Source organism: Rhinolophus sinicus, chromosome 3 (assembly GCF_057876585.1).
Source record: "Rhinolophus sinicus isolate RSI-liver-muscle chromosome 3, RSI-T2T, whole genome shotgun sequence".
NCBI classification, from domain to species: Eukaryota; Metazoa; Chordata; class Mammalia; order Chiroptera; family Rhinolophidae; genus Rhinolophus; species Rhinolophus sinicus.
This window is the reverse complement of record NC_142503.1, coordinates 12,608,552-12,622,862: the sequence shown is the minus strand read 5'-3', so window position 1 is coordinate 12,622,862 and position 14,311 is coordinate 12,608,552.

Below are 14,311 nucleotides of genomic sequence, written 5' to 3'. Positions count from 1 at the left end.
GAAATACAATCAATAGCTCAGAAATCAACCCTTGCACATGTAGTCAACTGATAATTGACAAGTGAGCCAAGATTACTCATGGGTAAAGGATAGTCTCTTCAATAAATGGTGTTGGGATAACAAAATGCAGAATAATGAAACTGAACCCTTATTTTACAACACTGACAAAATTAATTCAAAATGGTTTAAATACTTAACAGAAGACCTGAACTATAAAACTTTTATCAGAGAACATAGGGAAAATCTCCTTGACATTGATCTCAGCAATAATTTTTTGGATGTGACAAGAAAATCACAAGAATGAAAGCAAAAATAAATAAGTGGGACTACATCGATCTAAAAGACGAACAAAAGAACACCTACATAATGGGAGGACATATTTGCAAATAATAAATCTGAATAAGAGGTTTATATCCAAAAGATTAAGAAACTCATACAACTCAATAGTAAAAATTGAACAATCTGATTTTAAAATGAGTAGAGTAAATGAATAGATATTTTCCCAAATAAGACATCCAAATGTCCAACAGGTACATTAAAAGATGCTCATCATGCAACTGCAAATAAAAAGCATATTGAGGCATCATCTCATACCTGTTAGAATGGCTATTATCCAAAAGACAACACATAAAGTATTGGAGAGATGTGTTGAAAAGGAAAACCTTGTAAACTTTTGGTGAGCATGTAATTTGGTTCAGCCACTATCAAAAACTGTGTGGAGCTTCCTCAAGAAATAACAAAACAAAACAAAACAAAAAAACAAAAAATAGAACTACCATATGCTAGTTCACTTCTGCGTGTATATCCAAAGGAAATGAAAATAAGATATTGAAAAGGTATCTATCCTCCCATGTTTATGGCAACATTATTCACAATAGTGTAAGGTATGAACACAACCTAAATGTCCATCAATTGGTGAATGGATAAAGAAGATTATGTGTATGTGTGTATATATATAAAATCTGAACTGCAACAGTAGTTAACAACATGCACATCAGGGTTACATATTGATTTATACTCCACCTGTTCTGAAGTAACTGTAAAAAAAAAGCACTTCAACATTTCATATAATTTAACATGGTAAAAAATAAACAAAAATCATATGCAGAAATTGAAGAGATAAGAATCAGGGCAAATAAAAATTAAGATGGAGCCAAAAAAGAAAAATATGCACAAAATGAATGAATATAATCATTGTTTCTTTATACCAGCAAATTTCAAATTTCTGTTTTATTAGAAACCATAAAAATTACACAAAGATACTGTTGGAGTTGAGGAATTGGCAGCTGTCTTCTAGGGCTCCATGTTAAGAAATAGCTTTTCATTTCAAATAATTTTCTTCTTGTTTAAGTGACAGTTCTTTGTGATTGATGGCTTTGATCACCCCTAAAGGAGAAAAGTCCCCCTCTGTCGTTTGGGGTGGAAAGAATAGTTCAAATATTGAGGAAGGCAGTATCTAATGTTTTAGCTGCTGAGTGTGTGTCAGGAGTGCAGTCTGTACTTTTGAAGAGGTCATAGAGGTAAGAAAAATGGACTACCCTTTTTTTGTAAACGTTTACATGTTTATTTCTTTCTTCCCTACCCACTTCAACTTACCTAGTTCAGTCCATGACTAAAAATGTACTTACAGGTACACACAGTCTATAGATAAAACAGATTTATTCAACCACACCAATTTAATATCTGTGATATCAAAGTATATTCTCCTATGTTGTTTAAAGAGCTTTGAATCATGAAAATTTGAAACATTGGGATTATGTGTGTATTAAAGATCAAAAGCTATAAAAATGATTCTTAAAACAGTTCTACATTCCTATTACCTTTCACATTAATCATTTGATTAAAATAAGTGATGTATTTAGTAGTACATCTTTGATATAAGAAAATTAGTAATCACCTACAGAGGAATGGATGCCGGTTAATAAAGCACACACACACACACTCACATATTCTGGTTTGCCTCCTGTTCTACTACATAGCTGCAACAAAAATTGAAAAGCGTGCCCATAATTGTAATGAACTCTTTACAGAAACAAGCTCTTCAGAATTAACATATGGCACTTTAATTCAAATTCACTACAGGGTAAGGAAAGTGCTTCACAATGGAGTATAATGGAAGATTAATAAGCATCAAGGGCTTTTTAAGTATAGGAAAATACTTTTAGATAAGAAGAAAAACTATACTTAAATGAAGCACACTATATATCTTTCCCCTCTGGGAGTGGTGGTGGGTAAATCCTAGGAATATTTCAGCTTTATCATTATACTTTTAGCTGCACTTCCTTTCTTTCCATTTAAAAAAAAAGAAATATTTCTCTTTTTTCTTTTTTTTTAATTGTTTATTTGTTTTCACCAGGCACATATCAAGGTGCTAGGGATGAAGCAGCACCTACCCTCAGGGGAGGTTTATCTTGTCAACCAATAACCAAAGTTTGTGTGAATTCAGTAAGTTAAGACGTAAAACCAGTCACATAAGGTAGTTTTATTTGTTTCCATTGTAACAGCTTCTGATATTACATTTTTTTAATTTATTTTTTTTTATTTTTTAAGGATTTTTAATGAAAAATAGCTAACATACAATAGTATATTAGTTTCAGGTGTACACCATAGTTATTCAATATTTATGTACCTGAAGAATTGATCACCATGATAAGTCCAGCAACCATCTGACATTGCACTACGCTATCACAATACTGTTAACTATATCCGTTGTGCTGTACATCACATCCCCATGACTTGTTTGTTTTATACCTGCAAATTTGGACCTTTATCCCCTTCACCTTTCCCCTCTTTTTTAATTTTTCAATTACAGTTGACATTCAATATTATTTTATATTAATTTCTTGTGTACAGCTTAGTGGTTAGAGATTTGCGTAATTTAAGAAATGATCCTCCTAACTAGTCTAGTACCCACCTGGCACTGTACATAGTTACCTCCATACTATTGACTATATCCCTTCTGCTTTACATCCCCATGACTATTTTGTAACTACCTTTTGTACTTCTTAATCCCTTCAGCTTTTGTACCCTGTTGCCCAACCCTCCCATTTATCACCCCAATAACTCTATAACCAGTGACATCGTATATAGTTATTACAACGTTACTGACTATATTTCTTATGCTGTACCCTATATCCCCATGAATACTGTGGAACAACCAATTAGTACTTTTTAATCCCTTCCCCTTTTTCACTCACCCCCAACTCCCCTCCCACCTAGCAACCATCAATATGTTCTCTGTATCTATGTGTTTGTTTCTATTTTGTTTATTTTGTTCTCTAAATTCCACACAAAGTGCAATCATGCTTTCTGTCTTTCTCTGTCTGACACACTCCACTCAGCATACCTTTCATGTCCATTCATGCCACTGCAGATGGCAAGAACCCATTTTCTTTCATAGCCAGCGATATTTCATTGTATATATGGACCACTTCCTCTTTATCTATTCATCCATCAATGGACACCAAGGCTGCCTTCTCATCTTGGCCATTGTAAACAATGCTGCAATGAACATATGGATGCAGAGTGACATTTCAGTTTCTTCATGTAAATATCCTGAAGTGGAATTACTGGGTCCTTCTTTGTCACTTGTTATATAGCCTTTTAATATCTATTGTATCTGGTATAAGTATTGCTACTTTAGCTTTTTTTTCCATTTTCATGAAATATTTTTTTCTATCCTTTTACTTTCCATCTGTGTGTGTGTGTCCTTTAATCTGAGGTGACTCTCCTGTAGGCATCATATGTAAGGATTTTGTTTTCTTATACATTCAGACCTCCTATGTCTTTTGAGTGAAGCATTTAATACAATTCATTGAAAGTAATAATTCATATATATGTAGCTATTGCCATTTTATTATTCAAAATTTTGATCTTTTTCTTTTTTTCCATCTTAAAGAACTAACATTCCTTGTAATACTTGTTTGGTGGTGATGAACTCCTTTAGCTGTTTCTTGTCTGGGAAGCTCTTTATCTGTCTTTTGATTCTAAATGATAGCTTTCCTGGGTAGAGTAATCTTGGTTGTAGGTCCTTACCTTTCATCATTTTTGTATTTTGTGCCAATCCCATCTGGCCTGCAAAGTTTCTGTTGAGAGTTAAGTTGAAAATCTTATGGAATCTCCTTTATAAGTAATTAATTGCCTTTCTCTTGCTGCTTTTGGATTCTCTCTTTGTCTTTAATCTTTGGCATTCTAATTATAATGTGTCTTGCTTGGTGTGGGCCTGTTTGGGTTCATCTTGTTTGGGACTCTCTGTTCTCCCTGGACTTGTATGTCTATTTCCTTCACCAGGTTAAGAAAGTTTTCAGTCATTATTGCTTCAAATATGTTCTGAATCCCTTGCTTTCTCTCTTCTCCTTCTGCTACCTCTATGATGCAAATACTGTTACACTTGATGTTGTCCCAGAGGTCTCTTAAACTATCCTCATTTTGATTTTTTTAATTCTTTTTTTTTTTTAATGTCTGATTGGGTGTTTTCTGCTTTCTTATCTTCCAAATCGCTGATTTAATCCTCTGCTTCATTTAGTCTGATGGTGATTCCTTCTAGTGCATTATTCATCTCGTTTATTGTATTCTTCACTTCTGACTGGTTCTTTTTTTATGATTTCTATGTCCCTTTATATGCTTGCAATCTCTTTGTTGAAGTTCTCACTAAGTTCCTTGAGCATCCTTATAACCAGTGTTTTGAACTCTGTCTCTGGTAGGCTGCTTGCCTCCATTTTATTTAGTTCTTTTTTTCTGGAGTTCTCTCCTATTCTTTCACTTGGGATATATTTCTTTGTTTTCTCATTTTGTCTGTCACTCTGTTTCTTTCTATGTATTAGGTAGGTTTCCTATGTCTCCCAGTCTTGGTCGGGTGGCCTTATGTAGTAGAGGGCCCTGTGGAGACCTGGCACAGTCTCCCTGGCCACTTGCACGAGGTGCTATAAAAGTTCCCCTTGTGTGGGTTGTGTGTGCCCTCCCATTATAGTTGAGTCTTAATTGCTATTGGCATGTCAATGCATGGGATTGATCTACAGGCTAACTGGCTGTGAGGTTTGGCCACACCAAAAGCTCACAGGATGCTATGCGGGGGGGCTTACCCTACTGAGTGGGATTTGTCCCAGCAGGCTCTGGTGCCTGCTGAGACCACCCTTTGGGCGTGACACTTACGAAGCTAATTGGGCAGTGCTCTGCTGTGTTTTGAAGCCAACCTCCAAGTGTGTTGCTTCTGGGGCCTCTTGAGAGGGGCTCTGGTGCAGGCCCAGGTAATCCACTGCGTGTGACTGGCTAGGGCCTACCTGGTAGGAGCTACAAAGTGATCTGAAGTTGTTCACTCCTGGGCTAAACCTGGAGGCATGTGGGAAAGGCTACACTGTGAACCAAGGATGTCTGCCACCAGCACTAAGTCTGGGATAGGTGTGCAAAATGCCAGGATACCCTGAGGCCTGTTGCCACCTTCCTGCTTCCTTAAGGTTCAGCCACATGAGTTGGTGAAGAGGGGTCTTAGGGAGTCACTAGAGTGGGAAGAGTTGTGGTCAGCAGATTAATAGAGATTTTTGTTTAGTGCCTGTGCTGAACCTGGAGCTCCTCAGCAAAAGTCTCAGAACACAGTCACAGTCACCACTCACCTGGGTCCCAGGAACTCAAATAGTTTCCCAAGAAAGAGTGCAATATGGGTGGAGCTGGCTACTTGCCGAGAAAGTGCCTCTGGTATTGGATGGGTTGGGTGGGGAGGGGTCTCAGTGAGTCAGCAGGGTGGAGCATCGTAGCTCACCAGGCTTTTCAGATTTAGAGTTTACCTGTGGGGGAGGGGCTCAACACAGAAAAGATGGCTCCCGCCTGCCAGCTACACAGAGTGCCCCACACAGGGAAAATGGTGACCTTTCTCCAGTCCATGCTCTTAAGCCATACACCTCAGTCTGCCCCCTGTATGTCTCTGACACTTTCCGAGTCACTGTCCCTCCGCTGGAGCCCAAGGTGAGTGCCTGAGAGTGAGACAATCTGTGTGCAGGCCATTTGAGAGAATGTCTGGGTTTCCCACAGCCTTCAGTCCTACCTGGATGTCAGAATCTCTATAGTATTTCACAGCCAGATGTTGTGGGGAGCTCCTCTTCCTGGCACTGGTACTCTGGGCTGGGGAGGCTCATGTGGGGCTCAGGTCCCTCACTCGTAAGGGGGTGGGGGACCTCCACATTCCAGATATCTGTCCTGATTCTCAACCGCCACACAGAGGTTTCAGGTAGTTTGATTTTAACAATATGTTTTTCTGTAATAGTAAGTACAAATGACATTATATGTATGTTACTTAAGGTTTCTATAATTATTTTTTATATGGAAAATGAAGTTGGCCCTTGTCCTAACAAACCTGACAGACTTGCTATCAGCTTTACTGCAGGAAAACACCATTATATGTACACGTACTTAGTGTAATTATAAGTACAATGCATACGTGATGTGTTGAAATCATAAATATATACAGCATACATACCTAGCATGATGCTAAAACTCATGTGGAAATGTAAAATAGAGATGAATATTTTCAGTCTGGTTGGGAAAAATATAATTGTAAAAAAGTGAAGAACTGTCACAAAACCATATTAAAACAACAACAACAATAACAACTAGATCTAGCTTTCTTTGTGAGACCTCTAAACTACCTGCATATAAAGCACCTGTTTTCTTAGTTAAAATGTGGGTCCCTAGCCCAGCTGGAGAATTACTGAGTCAACATTTCTAACAAGATAGTTAATCCTCTTGAGTACTGAGAACCACTTACCTCAAGATCTTAATGGCACTAGGAGATCTCATTCTGGAAAACACTTCTATAGAGGATCTTTGAGAACTCACTTAAATTCACCCATGTTCAATGTCCTCAGAATATATGTGGCTCTCCAGAAGTTCCTTCACATTCGGTAATTAATTGTTAAGACACACTTGGACTCACTGCTCCATATAGATAGGAAAGAGCAGGCCTCACTGGCCCTGCTGTTCTATAGGTTGGGCCTTCTCTTAGTGACTCATCTCACCTCATACTCCCCTTTTCTCACTTGCTCTAAGTGGACACCTTTCATTAGTCCTTCAACACGGCTCTTCTGTGTGCATTTTGGATTAAAATTTCTCCTCTGTGGTCCTTGTGTCTGATGACATTTTTAAAGGAAGCTTCCTCTACATAACCACAGTATAATTACCACCCTGTGCATACATTCTCAGTACATTCCTGAGAATGTACTATTTATACAATAATATGACCTAATATACAGTCTGTTCTCAAATGTATCCCACCATTTCAAAAATGAACTTTGTAGGAATGCCTTGTTTGATCCAGAATATAAGCAACAGTAAAACATTATTTTTATTTATTATGTCTCTTTATTCTCTTGGAATGTAGATTGGTTCCTCAGCCTCTTTTGTTGTTCCTTTTTCTTTTATGACATTGACATTTTTGTAAAGTCTAGGTTTATTGTTTTGCAGAACAATGCGACTGAATTGATTATTTGAAGAGCAACGTCTCAGAAGAGTTGTGTAGTGTCCTGTGTAGTAGAAGTGTGTTTGGGTAGAAAAACTGAGCAGGTCCTGGACACTTAAGTTTACGCAGGACTGTGATTTTACCAATTAAATATTGTTAGGAACAAAGGGAGATCTGAAGGTGGGGTGATTGTAAGAACTTCATAAGAGTCAACCATGGAATCTAAATTAGTAAGGAGAAAAATGAGAGCACCTGGGGAGATGTGAATGATGATAAGTTGCTGGAAGCAGTTACCTGGCATTCTTTAGGAAATGAACATATTTAAGAATTTAACATCAATTCTTTTTGTACTTGGGGAATTCCAAAATATTTTTGGTAAATTGATATTTTATAGATTTCTTCTATATCTATTTCGATGGATAGATAGATAGATAATTCTTGCCATTTAAATGAGATTTTGAGATTGGGATTATTTATGCATTGTTTGGATAATTGTAGTTGATACATATTAGTAGTAGTACTCTTATTACTTAAAATTGCTGGATAAATGTAGCTGATTATTCTAACCATTAGACATTCCAAATAAAGTGCTGCACTCTTTGATAGCCACACATTGGAAATATTTGTGGGTCTTATTTTATTTTTATGGTTTAAAAAAAAAAGTCTCTACAAAAAAAACTAGAAAACCATTAATCAGATTGGTTAGAATATTTATATTGTCACATGTGAGCCTATATAGAAAAGAGTAGAGGATCCACTCTCTGGTCTTTTGGTTATATATTCCCCTGGAACACTTTTGTTGTTGTTGTTCTTGTTGTTGTTGTTGTGTTGTTTGTTCCCACACAGCCTGGTCAGGCAGCTAACCTTCAAAAGTCTGTGAGAAAAGATAACAGTGGTTAGGGTTCTGCTAATCAAATGTGCAGTATTGAAATATCAATCAATGCCCAACATGGTCATTTCTTCAGTTGGTCAGTCTCTTTAAGATGTTTGCATTATATATATATATATATATATATATATATATATATATATATATATATATATATATATACATATTTAGCTGTTTAGAGCACACAATAATACTGATTTTCAAATCAGTTGTCAGTAGTTAACTCTCCCATAATGCAACCTTCAGGAAGGATCAGGACATGTTCTGTCTGGGTTTAGTTGCTATTGACCATGGTGTTTCCAGGAATAATAAGTTAAAAACTTTTATGTAGCTATTAATTGTGATCTTATTATTGGCTGAGACATAGCTAGAGAGAGAGAGATGCTAACAGCACAGTTGAAAACAATCATCATATGCTTTGCAGACTGACTTTGTCTCTCCCTCTGTACTTTATCTTTGGTAGTTGAAGTCACATAGATATTTCCTCAAGCAGCAGAAACTCGGATATGTGCCGAGCAGGACTCTTCTACCATAGGTAGTCATGGCCTAGAAGATGTAAAAATAAGTGATCTTCTTTAACCTCATTTGCATGTTGTATACATGTTATTTCACCAAATCAAAAAAGTGCCTGTTTTACTTTTCTGTTTTCCCTGGACAATACTATATCTGATTTACTGCACAGTTGTCCCCTAGCTTTCATAATACTCAGTCCCACGCTGAAAGGCTGTATGGCATCATTTCTCATACGCATCACGGTGAAGAGCCAACCATGCCAAACACTTGCTATACGCAGAAATGGAATGGATGGAAGGCATGGGCATTCCCCTCAAATGGCCTTCACCCGATGTAGGTGAAAAGTGAGTTTGGAAGCCTTGATAAACGTTCATTCAAAAATAGAGGCTTTTTGAAATTCTGAGGCAATTTACAACAATCTGTTTCCAATATATCAATCTTCAGTTATTCCACCACCTTCATGAAGGGTCATACAAATGGCCTTGGCTTTGAAGATTTCCCTGGCTTGTTTTTACTTTATTGCAGCCACATCTGGAACAAGAGATGGGTGAGGAAGAGAGGATAAAAAATGGTGCAAGAGGCATCTCCTACAAATGGCTTTTGAGTTGAAGAGTAATATGTTGCAGAGCCAATAATCGAGTTTTGGTTTTGCAAAGCTGAATTTTATGATTTTTTCCCCACTTTTTAAAATTTATCAATCACACCCAAGGCATTCTCCATTTTTATGCAACAGAATGAGACAGTTATCTAAATATTAGAAACACTCTCTTAGAGGTATAATCAAAATTAAAGTGAAGTGATGAAAGTGAACAATGATGTCTCCATTGATGATTTCATTTAAAAGGCGTAGCTTCTACAAACACAGGAATAAAATCTACAGAAGAAAAGTGGGAGGTGAAGTGGAGCAATAGAGGGGCATTAGCAGAAAACCTTGCACAATGTTAATAACTTTGCAAGACTAGGGTTAGTCTCAAATGTTGTTATGTTAAAAAAAATAGAATAGTCAGTTAAACTACTGATTTGAATTTTTTTTTAATCTTTTTTTTATCAATCTAAGAATTTTTATTTCTCTTCAAGGATGTCTCAATGTAGATATTTTGGAGAGGGAATTTTTTTTTTTTTAATTTATTGAAGTGACAATTGTTAGTAAAATTACATAGACTTCAGGTGTACAATTCTGTATTACATCATCTATAAATCCCATTGTGTGTTCACCACCCAGAGTCAGTTCTCTTTCCATCACCATGTATTTGATCCCCCTTACCCTCATCTCCCACCCCCCACCCCCACCCCCCTTACCCTCTGATTTGAATTTTTATTTTGTAAGTGAATAAAATTAGGCAGAAGAGTTAATCCTCTCTGTATTTAGAGGACTAAAGAACAAAAGACCTTACAACTGGTGGGACAAGATGTGTTTGAATTTGATCAGAGTAAAATTATGGGCAGAAAAGGCATCCTAGAGAAGGAACAAGTTTTCATCAGCACCACCTCTGATGCATTGGCTCATAAAATAAAATAACCTATATATCCTGTTTTTGAGGCAAAACGTGACAGACGGTCCCAACTTACGATGGCTTGATTCGTGATTTTTCGCTTTTACTATAATGCAAAAGCGATGCACATTCAGTAGACGTGGTACTTTAAATTTTGAATTTTGATCTTTTCCTGAGCTAGTGATACGCACACAGTACAACAGTGTCTTGTGATGCTGGGCAGAGTTAGTGCCCCAGCTCCCAGTCAGGCCACATGGTCAGGAGGGCACTTCCCAGTGGACTATGTTGATACTCTCCAATGTACTGTGTCGCCAACGTTTTTTTGGACATTGTGTTTTGGGCACGTTTAAAGTAGGTTAGGCCGAGCTGCGATGTTCAATAGGTTAGGTGAATTAAATGCATTTTGACCTAAGATATTTTCAATTTATGAGTGTATCGGTTCTTAGTCCCATCGTAAATCAAGGAGCATCTGTATGTGACAATGTTAGAAGTAATCTGTTCTCTTAAAAATTCTGTCATACCATGAGTTACGCCTTACCATTAAAATTTCAAAAATGTTTTTTGATTATTGAGAAGATCTCACGAGATCTCATTTTGTCCTTTAGTGTGTAACTATTCTATGTAGATCAAACAAAAAAGAGAATGTCTTTATTTGTGTCCCTAGCATGCGAACAACATGCCCCAAACTTATTTATAATGAGGGTTGAATGGGGACATTCTGCATCATTCACTGCACTTCAAACACATCTGTCAGTCAGAATTTGGATATTATTTGATATAAGATTTTCCTAATTAAATGTAAATCCTTTTGTGGTATTAGAATAATCCTTTCACTCTATTATTTGCATTAAATATTAAGACTCTTTGCTGTAATACCTTTGTAAGTAGAGACTCTCCTGGCCTATTGCCATGATGCTGTTTAGTGAAGTTACTTAACCTGACAACCTTCTAGCCAATAACCGACATGCAGTTCTATCTAGAATGTAGACTTACACCATTAGTGACTTAAGTGACATATTATCACAAAGATTAAAAATCCATTCATAGTAGAAGAAGAAACATTTCATAGAGACAAAGTACTAGTGAGGCTTTTGGCTGAGTCCCAGGGAGATAGTGAAAGAAGGAGAAAAGGCAGGAAAATAGTGTAGGTGAGAACAATCAGAAATATCAGGAGTAAGAGAGCAACCAAGGCAGGTAAGACAGAAATGCTTTCCTGAGTGTAATCATCACTTACTGAAATAAAAATTTTTGAATGAATGCATTCCATTTGACAATTATATGATTCCAGTCACTTTAAGTTCTGTTTCACCTCTCTTTCCTTCAAGGTATTAACAGTGTTAGATTTCCTAATCATCCACTGTTACAACTCACTTCTTCTCACATTATGCATTGGAAGCCTCTCAACTACTTTTCTTCAGTCTAATATTGTTCTCTCCGGAATGGTAATTTAGGTGTAGAAACAGCCTATATTTTTTCCCAGTTTGCCATGGTTTTAGATGCCATGCCCTGCAAGACCCCTGACCACGGAAGACTAAGAACTCATTTACATAACTGGGGCTAGCACAAAAGGCTTCCCACAGCCCCTTGTCACTTCTTCATTGGTGACAATCCACACCACCTTGTCACTCTATCATTTACATGATCTTGCACACATCCTAGGCACATTGGGAGGGAGCAGCTATCAGGGATTGTCACCTGCCCCGTGCTGTGATTTTCAAGAAGGAAGCAATAAATTTCCCAGTCTGATCCAGATCTAAGTAGATTCCAACTAGAGGCTTTAAAGCTTAAGGGGTCTGGAAATAGGACACAATCTTTTTCTGTGGCTAGAACTGGCTCTTAAGGGTAGAAAAGGTAGTTGTGAAACAGAGAAGGCAAAATACAGCAGTGAAGATGGCGGAAACCCCTATGATTTGTGACTCCGTGAGACGCTGACCTTATGAGTATTATGGGAAAAGTTCCCAGCCAGGCAACAGTATGGTTTGGATGGGTGTATGCGGAGGGTCTGAATGAGGTATCATCCACATATGGCTTTAGGAAAAAAGTACATATGTGAATGAGGGAACACGTCTGCAGAAGCACAAGAAAACTATACGCAGCTTGGGGACTCAGAAAACCTCTTTTCACATTAGGCTGATAGGGACATAAAAGCTTCCTATCTGTAAGGGTAATGTGATTCCATGATATATATAATATTTTATATAATTATATAATTGTATAATTACATAATGACAAAGGATGTTTGAGTTAAATTTAACTTACTTTCATTGGTTATAGAGGAATAATGTTTATTAGGAATTTTTACAAATTACCAGGATGATTTTATGAGTTATTTGTCGTTGTTATAATACTTTGAATCTTTTCCCATTAACATATGTTTTAGACAATATAATCAAGTCCTAAACATCTGACTTAAATATATCTAGTGTTCATGTAAAATCTCGCTTACCTGGAAAATAGTGTGCTGCAAGGAAAATATTTGTTAAAGAGTTCTTTTCTGCTTTTTAGAGTTTATCAAATTGTTACAAGTACCAGTTAATTTTCATTAATTAAATTGTAAGTCATGTTTTCATATTGTAATTTTAAGTAATCTTTCATCCTCTTTTGAGAAAAATCTCTAGTTAAATAGTGTACATTCCTACACTCACCGTGAGACATACTTTGATTCAGACGGTATATGCATCTAGTTTTACCGTAATAACCGTATCATAGCCTATGCTCTTTGTTACAACATGTTAAATTAGTATGCCAAGGTAAAACTGGTCCACTGTTAACTAAAACACATGAAAAGATATGTATGTTTTATGTTACCAGTCTACATAGAAACAACTATATCAGAATAAAATCCTCTTGCTCTGATAGTGGAGTATACAAATAAATGACATCAATGCAAAGAATTTTCTCTCTTCCCTATGTAAGACAATAGCTACTAGGAAGGGTTTGATGGCACGGCTGGTACCAGGCTAAGGTCTGGCTGCCCGCTGCTTGAAAAAGCCAAAAATCAAGAGACAAGGTTGGTGGAAAGAAAAGTAGGTTTATTCAGAATGCCGGCGTTCTGGGAGGATGGCGCTCTCCTGTCCAAAGGTCAGCCCGCTTCCTAGACCAGTCACACGAGGAAGAAAAGAAAGGGGGAGTCAGTCAGGCAGATGTGAGGGATGACATCCTTCCTGGGGTCTGGTCTGTTTTAAGATAATGTTATCTCAGGACTCCAGCCACTGTGGCTTGGGACTTTATGCGTCACCAGTAAAAATCCCAAGGGAGTTGCAAAATGGATTCTGGTGTCTGGGCGCCTCAGGAATAAGAAATTGTTCTCTTCAGGTTAGGATTCTGTTGATTAAAATGATTAACAAGGTATGTGTAGCCTTGAGGAAGGGAACAGAACAGGGTTCTTAAGACAATCAGTGAGAGAAGAAAAGAAAACAGCTGAATATCAGGGTGGATCTACCAGTTCTGCAAACTAGCTAAGTCTAACTACAGGTGGCTAGATAGCAAGCTATGAAGTCAGTCAAACTAAAAAAAAAAAAAAAAAGCTACCTAAATCTAACTATGTTATTGATGCTCTGAGTTTTACCCTTACAGGGCTGCCTGATCATGTGGTCATCCCTGAACTGATCACAGAGGTAGATATGGGGAAAATGGTGTTGGCACCTCGATTGAATGTTTTACTAGAATGACCTACTGAATGAAGGGCAGAAGTTAGCCAATAGAGGATAATATTATACCTGTATGGTACTAGAGGGAAAAGTTTTGCATAGCCAGTCAATCAATGGTCGTAATGCTCAGTCAAGTGATTTAGTTTTCTTGTCTCCGAGATGATCTAGCTATACACTCTTCACCAAGACCATAGACTGTTAACCACTACCATTAACAACGAAATAGTGCATTACCATGAAGAATAAATAGTACATTACAGATAATAAGGAGAAACATTTCTATTGTAACAGTTATATACGATGTCAGAGGGGTAGTAGA